The following is a 9,085-nucleotide window of genomic DNA, read 5'->3' as shown; positions in this document are numbered from 1 at the left end:
TTGCAGTGTGCACACAATAGGGTGCTAATTGGATAATGTAAACGGGTCCGGGTACTATCTGCTTGTCTCTCTCTGTGAGGGCTGGGGCTAGCACCCCACTTTGTTCCCTTGGGGTGCTGGTGTGTATTAGTCTGTTTGTTCCTGTCTGGTGGATACCTGTCCTTTGTGTCAGGGTGGTTCTGTATTGATGAATATGGGTGTGTTTCAGTCAGTCTCTTGATTTGATTAGGAGATGGGTTTCCATATTAATTAGCTCCGGAGTTTCGGTCTATGAGTCAAGGTTAGTGTCTGGCCTAGTGTGGATTTGATCTGTCCTCTGGCTCCCATCTCCCGGTCATGTGGGCGGACCGGCAACTGCTGAGTTCTGTGGGTTTAAGCTGCGGCTGCCATTTTTTTAAAATACAAAATGAATTCCTATAGTTTTACCGATGTCGGCATAGTCCCATGGCAAATGTGGGGCGGCTCTGATGCCCGCTTGCAGTCCCCCCTTTCGGCAAGGGGTTGGACACGTCCACACCCCCGATGCCGATACCTTGAAAGTCGGTTCCTCGCCCGGTACATTCCGCCGGCCGTCATGCTACAGTCATGGGGCTTTTGGATAGTCCCGGGAGATGGTTACATTAACTCGAGTCCTGTGAGCTCGTGGTGCCTGATTGCCCGCCAGGAGTCTATGGCGTGGAGCATGGTCTTTCTGGCCTTTCGTTTCTTGTGCTGCCGGCATGAGTGACACGCCACCAGGAGCCAGGCCAGAGCCAGCAGCAACTGTATGCCTACAATGGTGTGCGAGATGATTCGGATCCAGGGATGTATGTTTACGTTTAGGCCCCAATCCTACACCCTCTGTGCCCAGCCCTGGGACTGCAGAGCTGTCTCTTTGTCCTCCTCTGGGTCCTTTAGATTAGATTAGATTAGATTACTTTACAGTGTGGAAACAGGCCCTTCGGCCCAACAAGTCCACACCGACCCGCCGAAGCGCAAACCACCCATACCCCTACATTTACCCCTTTACCTAACACTACGGACAATTTAACATGGCCAATTCACCTGACCTGCACATCTTTGGACTGTGGGAGGAAACCGGAGCACCCGGAGGAAACCCACGCAGACACGGGGAGAATGTGCAAACTCCACACAGTCAGTCGCCTGAGGCGGGAATTGAACCCGGGTCTCTGGCGCTGTGAGGCAGCAGTGCTAACCACTGTGCCACCGTGCCGCCCAAATATATGTGATTTTATATGTGATTGCAACTGGTGGTACAGTTTCACTGAGTGCCCTACCCAGATCCTAAGCTCCCGTAAGACCTCAGCCAAATGTGGGATGGGGGCTTGTTCGGGCTCCTGATATTCCCTGAGGGTGTCCCTGAATTTGTCGGTAGTTTGTATGGACTCGTGTTTCCGTCGTCGGACCTCTGAGATGTGAGCTTGCCCTATCGTGACTGGGCGCCTGGGGGTGAAGCAGAACTCGTGCTGGGGAATCGGGCACTGCAGTCCGTTGTACCGCAATGAGGTTTCAAGAGCGGAAACACAATATTATCCCCTTCCACCATACCCCGCCCTAGTGAAGTGGGGGCCCGTGGGTTCGATTTCCAGGGTGCAGCCCTGTGTCCGGTTGAACCCGCATTCCGCTGTTTCACTCCTTCGTAAGGGGTGAGGGCAGATGGAAATTGCCCCCCGCCACTTGCAGCCTGTAAGCGGCACCCCGTAAATAGCGCCGTTTCGAAATATGGCTGTGTGGTGAGCTAAACGATATTTGAGGGAAGCGTTTTCCCGTATGACTCCGATGTTCTCAATGTGAAACAGGGGAAATGGCCCAGACCCTGGGGTGACCACGGGGATCAGGAGGACAATCCCGACTCCTGTTGCCTCACTGACCTCACAGTCGGGAATCACTGGGTATACCCTGGTCATATCCTTCAGAGTCCGGTTGTCGAGCGGCCCGGAGCACCTCGCGAGTGAGGCCAGTTTGGCCCTGTGGATCCAGTCGGGCACCTGCCCCCTTTGGACCTGGTCAAGATTATGCCGGATCTGGGCTACCATCCACAGGCCATACGCATGGCACAGCTGCCCCTCGTGGATATGGGCCGTGTTTTCTCTTTCCCGGTCTATAAGGCGGTTTCTGGTGTGGGCGTGTGTTTCCAGGACTGCAATGCCGTCGAGCTGGGTGTCTGCTCCCTCTTCCCCCAGGCGTGCCTGGTCTGCCTGATCTGTGAGAGACCTTTGTAGCAGGTCCCTCATTACCCCTTTTAGTTGCTCGATCTTTTCGTTAAGGCCCTGAATGTCTCGGGAGTTTACTACGGATGTCCCCGTGTTGAGTCCTGTGAGAGCATCGTTGACCATGTCCCGTCTGTGTCGTTGTGTGTGCATGTTATGTATGTCGGTCCGGTAGTGGGTTGTCCCCATGGCGTCTATGGCCCTCTCTATAACCTCCTTCCCCATCATGGCGTATAGGTTGCGTACCTGTGCTGTGCAATAGTCCGGTACCCGGATGCCCAATATATTGACCAGCACAGGCACGACCTCATGTCGGACGCTGCCATAAAGGGCCTCTCCCTCATCCCACAATACCAGTCCCCCCACGGGCCCCAGTCCCAGAGAGGGGCACGGCAATATCTCGGGAGTCGTGGTCGGGGGTGGTGTGGTTGGGGCGGGTGGAAAGCACAAATACAAGGAGATTACTGCGGCATTGGTGGGCTCATAATACCCACAAACAGACAGATCCCGTAAAGTAAAAGCATCAAAGGCCAGGGCAGAGGAGAGGTCCTCCGGCATGGCACGCATTGTCCCGAACATGCCACCCCCCAAGTCCATCGCCTCAGCACGCCGGAGGCAGGTCGGCCGCGGGTCGCGCTCCGACGTGCAGAATAAACAGAGTGTCTACGCCCAGGAGGACCTCCAGCCAGGCGTTGTAGAACGTGTCAATCACATCGGGCTTGTCCCTTGCAGGAATACAGATGGCGTCAGACGCGTTGAAGGCAACACCGTGGCGGTAGAAGTTGTCATGTATCTCGGGGAAAGAAGGCATCAGTTGTAGGGTGAAGAGGAGAGCAGGGAGGAGAGCGCTGCACCGGTGAAGCATGATCTGTGGGAAGAAAGGGAGAAAGAGAGGGGCACCCTTACCAAGGGTGTAGGGTTAGGGTGTGTAGGAGCAGGCCTCCCCGGACCGGTCCCCCCGTCGCACTGTAAGGAGAAAAAGGAGGCGGTTAGAGTCAATGCCCTTTCCCTTTATGTCGACACAGGCGCATGTGTCGCTGGTGAGGATTTCGTGCGGTCCCAGCCACCGGGGGGGCGAAGCCGGGCCGGTCAGGGGCGGCCCTGACCAGGACTTTGTTCCCAACGCCGGGAAGGGGTTGGGTGGGCAGATGCAGTTGCAGTTTTGTCTGGTCCCTAATGTCCTGCTGGTCGCGCGCAGTTTGTCTAAGGGACCGCAGCTGCGCGTCCAGCTGCCTGATATAGCGCATCATCCTGTCCCTCAGGGGGGCCATGTCTTCCCCCCCGACCATGACGTTCTCTGGTAGTCGCATGGCCCTCCCTGTCATGAGCTCGAAGGGAGTGAGGCCAGTGGAGCGGCCCGGGGTGGCCCTTAAGCGGATCAGTATGCAGGGCAGAACATCCACCCAGCCCTGCCCTGTTTTGGCGATCGCCTTCGCGATCACCGCTTTGAGGGTCCGGTTCATGCGCTCGACCATCCCGGAGCTCTGGGGATGGAACGGGACGTAGAAGCGCTGTCTGATGCCTAGGAGGCGGCAGGCCAGTTTCATTGCGCTCCCAGTGAAGTGCGTGCCCTGGTCCGAGTCACTCTGGAGGGGGACCCCCCCAGCGCGGGAAGATGTCGAAGGCCAGCACTCTGGCCACGGTGGCGAATGTACAGTCCCGGGTAAGGAAAGCTTCTACCCAGTGCGTGAAAGGGTCAACGATCACCAGGCAATACTTCTTGCCATGGCTGGAGGGTAGGGGGCCTGTGAAATCAACCTGGAGGTTCTCCCAGGGCCCCTTGGGCCGTGGCTGGTGCGCCAGGGGAATGCGCAGGGGCCGCCCCGGGCTGTGCTGGGCGCAGGCAATGCATCGGCGGCAGTGTTTGGCCACGTCGCGGCCGAGGCCGCGCCACCACCATTCGGTCCGGAGCCTAGAAAGCGTTCCGTCGCGGCCCGCGTGGTCTGGCTCGTGGTGTAGTTGCATCAAGGTTGTTCTGATGGCCGCGGGGGCCACCACCCTGCCGCTGTGCCGCCACACTCCATCGGGGCCACGGGCTGCGCCCTTTGCCAGCCAGTCCTCTACCTCTCCGGGCTGTGCGCAATTCTGGACGTCCAGGACGTTCACGTCCCGGACCTCAGTAGCCGGTGCTGCATGCGCGGGCGGTAGCGCTGCGCCCGCGGCGGCCTTTGCGGCCAGGTCGGCCCAATGATTCCCTAACTGTTCAGCAGTGGTGGCCCGCTGGTGTGCTTTGATTTTCACCACCGTAGCGAGCAGGGGGAGGCGTGCGGCAGCCACCAGGTCGCGGACCGTATTTTCGTGTTTAATCTGGCCACCGCCGGCCGTAATAAAGCCCCGGCAGCTCCACGCTTCCATGTAATCATGGACTACCCTGAAAGCATACTGGCTGTTGGTAAAGATGTTTACCCACTTGCCTGTTCCCAGGCGGAGTGCGGCGGTGAGGGCGACTGGCTCCGCGACCTGGGCGGAGGTGTCGCCCCCATCGTTCCCTATGCTCGGGTGGTCCCGGTATGTTCGACCACCGCCCATCCCGTTTGGTAGGACCCCTCGATAAGCCTACGTGAGCCGTCCACATACAAGGTCAGGTCGGGATCAGGGACCGGGCTGTCGGCCACGCAGTCCCCCTCCGCCGAGTCGATGGCGGCCTGGCAATGGCGGGGTCCCCCACCGCGATAATCCCGTCGGTGGGGTTTGGCCCTGTGTCCCTAACGATCTGAATGGACTGGTCCCGGGGGAGGAGAACCGCCTCCCAAATTGCCCTGCGGGCATCCGAGACCGTCCGGAGGCGGCCCGTGTTCAGGAGTTCGACTATTGTGTGTCTAGTGTGTAACATTATCTGGCCGGACATGGTAACCGGCTCACACACCCGGACCGCCCATGCTGCGCAATCCAGCGCCACCACGCAGAGGTGCATGCCCTTCACGACCGGGGACTCCTTTGTGGAGTAGTAACCCACTGGTCTCATGTGGTCGTCTGAGGTTTGGTGACAACAGCGCTGTAAAACCCCCCTTCAAAGCCGTAAAAGATATGGAAGGGCTTTGATAGGTCAGGGAGGCGCAGGGCCGGGGCGCTGAGGAGATGGGACTTTAACTTAGAATAAGCATCGTCCTGTTCGGGTCCCTATTCCACCCTCTCCGCTCCTGGCCTGCCCCCCTTCACTAGGCGCTGAATGGGTTCGGCGATAGTGGCGAAATGTGCAATGAAAGAGCGGCAGTAGTTAAAAAGCCCCAAGACGCGGCGGATTCCCCTGACTGTGTCCGGCCACGGCATGTCGGCGATGGCCGACTTGCGGTTGGGGGGTAGGGTCTTGCTTCCCTGGCTGATGTCGTGTCCCAGGCACCGGACTTTAGCCAGTCCGACGTGGGCCTTCGTGGGGCTTATTTTGAATCCTGCCTGGCCGAGGGTCCGCAGGACGGCGGCCAGGGCTCCCAGGTGGTGGCGCGCGTCCATGGACGCGATCAAAAGGTCGTCTACATACTGTAGGAGGGTGCTCCAGGGTCCGGCTCATGACCCTGTGGAAAATGTTAGGGCTGTTGTGGAAGCCCTGCGGCAGGCGGGTCCATGTATACAGTCTGTCCCACAGCGTGAAGGCAAACTTGTCCTGTGAGTCACGGTGCAGGGGAATGGACCAAAAGCCATTCGCCACATCCAGGACTGTGAAGATCCGGTGTGATGGTTCGAGGCCTTTGAAGATGGTGGTTGGGCTGGCTACGATAGGGTGCTCTTTGGGGGTGACCCTATTGAGTGCCGTGTAGTCGATGGTGAGCCTGTAGCTCCCATCCGGCTTCTGCAATGGCCATATAGGGGAGTTGGTGGTGGACACCGTGGGGCGCAGGACGCCGTGCAGGGTGAGCTCGGCAACGATTGCCTCAGTGGCGCGCAGCGCCTCAGGTTTAATCGGGTATTGTCGGTGCGGGGCGTGTATGGGACCGGGTATCCACACAGGAGGGGAGCGGATGAGGCCGCAGTCCTGCTTGCTCATGGCCCACACCTCCGGGACTAGTTGGCAGACGGCCTCGAAGGCACCATCCTTGGCCCAGTCCCGGGCGATGGACACACTGGGGGCAAGCTCAGCGACGGATTTAGTGGGCACCCATCTACCCTCGTGGGTGCTCTTGTGAAATTTGCGGGATGTCCACAGGAGGCGGCGATGGAACGCGTCCACCACCGCCCCCAGTTCGCCCAGAAGGTCGATACCCATTCTCGTCCCCTCCGAGTTTGGGCAAACCCAGAAATGCACGGGGAGTAAAATGTTGTCTACCTCTAGGAGGATGGCCTCGCTTTGGCGTGCAATGACTGAGCTGCCCCCAACCCCTTTAATGGAAATGGAGTGGTGGGTTGAGGGAAGGTCGAGGTCGGTGAGGGAGACCGACGCCCCCGTATCAATCCAAATCTTGCATCGGCGGCCCCCTAGCGATGCGGAAACCCAGATACGGGGGTCGGCTCCTGGGACAGGGGCCGACGCGACTCAGTCTTTGCGTCGGGCGAGCAGCTGTAAAAGCTCGAGCAGCTGGTCCCGACTGAGTTGATCCCAGTCGGGGGCGGTGGGTTTCGGGCTTGGGCAGCGGGGTTCGTGGGGTCTGTGGGGGCTAGGGTCGCTGTTGACCCCTTGTCTGGGGCGCTCCTGGTCGTGGGGGCGCAAGGAGTGCGGCTGTGGAGGTGGCTGGCCCCCCTTCGGACCCGGACCCCAGGGATGTTGGAAAGAGAGCGGGCATTGGGCTTTGCGGTGCCCCGTCCGTTTGCAGCGGAAGCAAACGTCCGGTACGTCCGTCGAAACTGCCGCAATGGCGGGCGCCGCTCGGTTGTCAAGGGACATTGCCCAGTTCTCAAGCTCCGCAAAGGTGACATAGGGCACCAGGCCCGTCCGTAGGACTGCCTGGTGTGCGGGGCTCAAGCCGTCTTTATATAATTGGACGAATGCGGGGTTCTGCCTATCAGCATCGGGAACCTCGCTGTGTGCTCGGAACGCCTCAAACTTGCGGACCCCATATTCCTGGGAGCCCTCCCCAGGTTTCTGAGTGATACCCACAATGGCGTTCCAGTCGACCGGTGTATGGCCGAACGTCTTGCTGACATCAGTCTTGAAGTCGGCGAGGGCAACCTCCTGTTCCCGACGGCTGTCGCTGAGGTCAGCGCACCAGGACCCATTCTGGTGCGCGGACCCATTCTGGACCACAGGTTCTCCGGGAGTTTGGTCTGGACCAGGCCGGCCACGTCCCTATTGTGAAAGTTGTGGCAGATCTGCATCTCCCTAAGCCTCTGCCAAAATTCAGCGTTATTGTGCCGAGGCTTAAGGGCGGGGAGCCTGTCCAGAAGTTTCATGGTGTCGCCCGGGGTCAGGGAGACAGGGTGTAGCCCGTGCGCGATTCCCGGGGGTCCGCATTGTCCGTGAGCCCCTCCCAGTCCCAGGTGGGGGACGGTGGGGCGCTGGGCGCATCGGATAAGGTCGGTAAAACCGTACGGGCAGCAAGCACCTGGGCTTCTGTGGCCTGCTTTTTCTTGTCTTGGACATAAAGCTGAACCTTGCCAGCAAGCCTAACGTGTGCCTGTAGCACCAGGACGCAAGCTTTCTCGTACCTATCTTTCTTCTGGCGGGCCCACCACTCGCGCTGTATATCCAGCGGGTCGCCAGCCTGAGCGAAGCATAGCCTTAATAACTTTTTATTCTCGTCGGCCCCCAATCTAGGTCTTCAGCTGCACTTGCACCCATGGTAGAGGCGCAGCGGGTGTAACTTGACAGAAGCTAAACTAAAGTAAAGCTAGCAGGCGTGCTAAGGGATGTCGTTGGCACTAGCTTATTAATCTCCCAGTCGGGGAGCCCACTCCCTGTAAGTCGAACCCTAGCCCCGCAGGTGAACCTGGGCAGGCGTGGGGATAGTTACAGATGGGGCGCGTGTTGATTCCCGAGCGCGCGACCCCGGGTTTCCGTGAGTCTCTCTCTCACCGCCTGACGTTCAGCGGCCCGTGTGTACCCCACGAACACTGGGCGTGAAGCAGGGGCCCGAGTGCAAGGGGGGGGGGGGCGTGAACTCAGACCTAACCGCGCCTGATCCTGCAGAGGCCAACACCTCGGGACCGCGAAGTCAATGGGCAGAGCGCGTAACTGTCGCTTGGCCCAGAGGCTCCGCGTCTCGGGCTGGTTTGGAGGACTTCCCTTCTTGTAGCGTGCGTAGACCTCCCAGCCTCTATCATGTACTCAAGGAAGGCACTAAAACTACAATGGGGTCCCCTATCTCCCACTGCAGAGGTCAACCAGGAAGGCTTGTTTAGTCGGTTTTTAAACAGTCGTAGGTCCAAGGATAGTCCGTCAGTCATAGTAACACATTAACAATACACGACAATAATAATAATTACGCAACAATTACTAGTGTTCCACGACCCCAATTGCCCACCCGCGAAGGATCACTCACACATACACACACACACACACACTTTTAAAGAGTACTCCACTGTTACACGACTGCCGGACTCACTCTGTTCACAGGTTCAGATTAACGGCCGGCAGTGAAGTCCCTTGCAGGACACTGGGAGACTTTTACACGAGAAGTAAAAGAGTAAAGATACTCACCCAGTGCCGTTGCAGGGATCCAGCAGCTGTCGTTAACCAGGACGAAGCCCCAATTGTTAGTGTGAATGCAATGATATCAGTCCGAGCCCAGAGTGCGGTTCAACAATCGGTAACGTTTATTGATGCAGTAACACCGGCGGAGACCAACCGAGGTCCGAATCTCGACTGTTCTGCTGTTCCCGCGCGCTGCTCCACATTATATACCTTTCCTTGTCAGGATGTGAGGATTTTGAGTATGAATGGGATGATAGTTCCCCATCATCACTGGAGTAGGTGCAAATGGTGGGTTTCCTGCCGTCCCAGGAGA

The sequence above is a fragment of the Chiloscyllium plagiosum genome, chromosome 20 (assembly GCF_004010195.1).
Source record: "Chiloscyllium plagiosum isolate BGI_BamShark_2017 chromosome 20, ASM401019v2, whole genome shotgun sequence".
Classification (NCBI taxonomy): Eukaryota; Metazoa; Chordata; class Chondrichthyes; order Orectolobiformes; family Hemiscylliidae; genus Chiloscyllium; species Chiloscyllium plagiosum.
Note: the sequence above shows the minus strand (reverse complement) of the source record.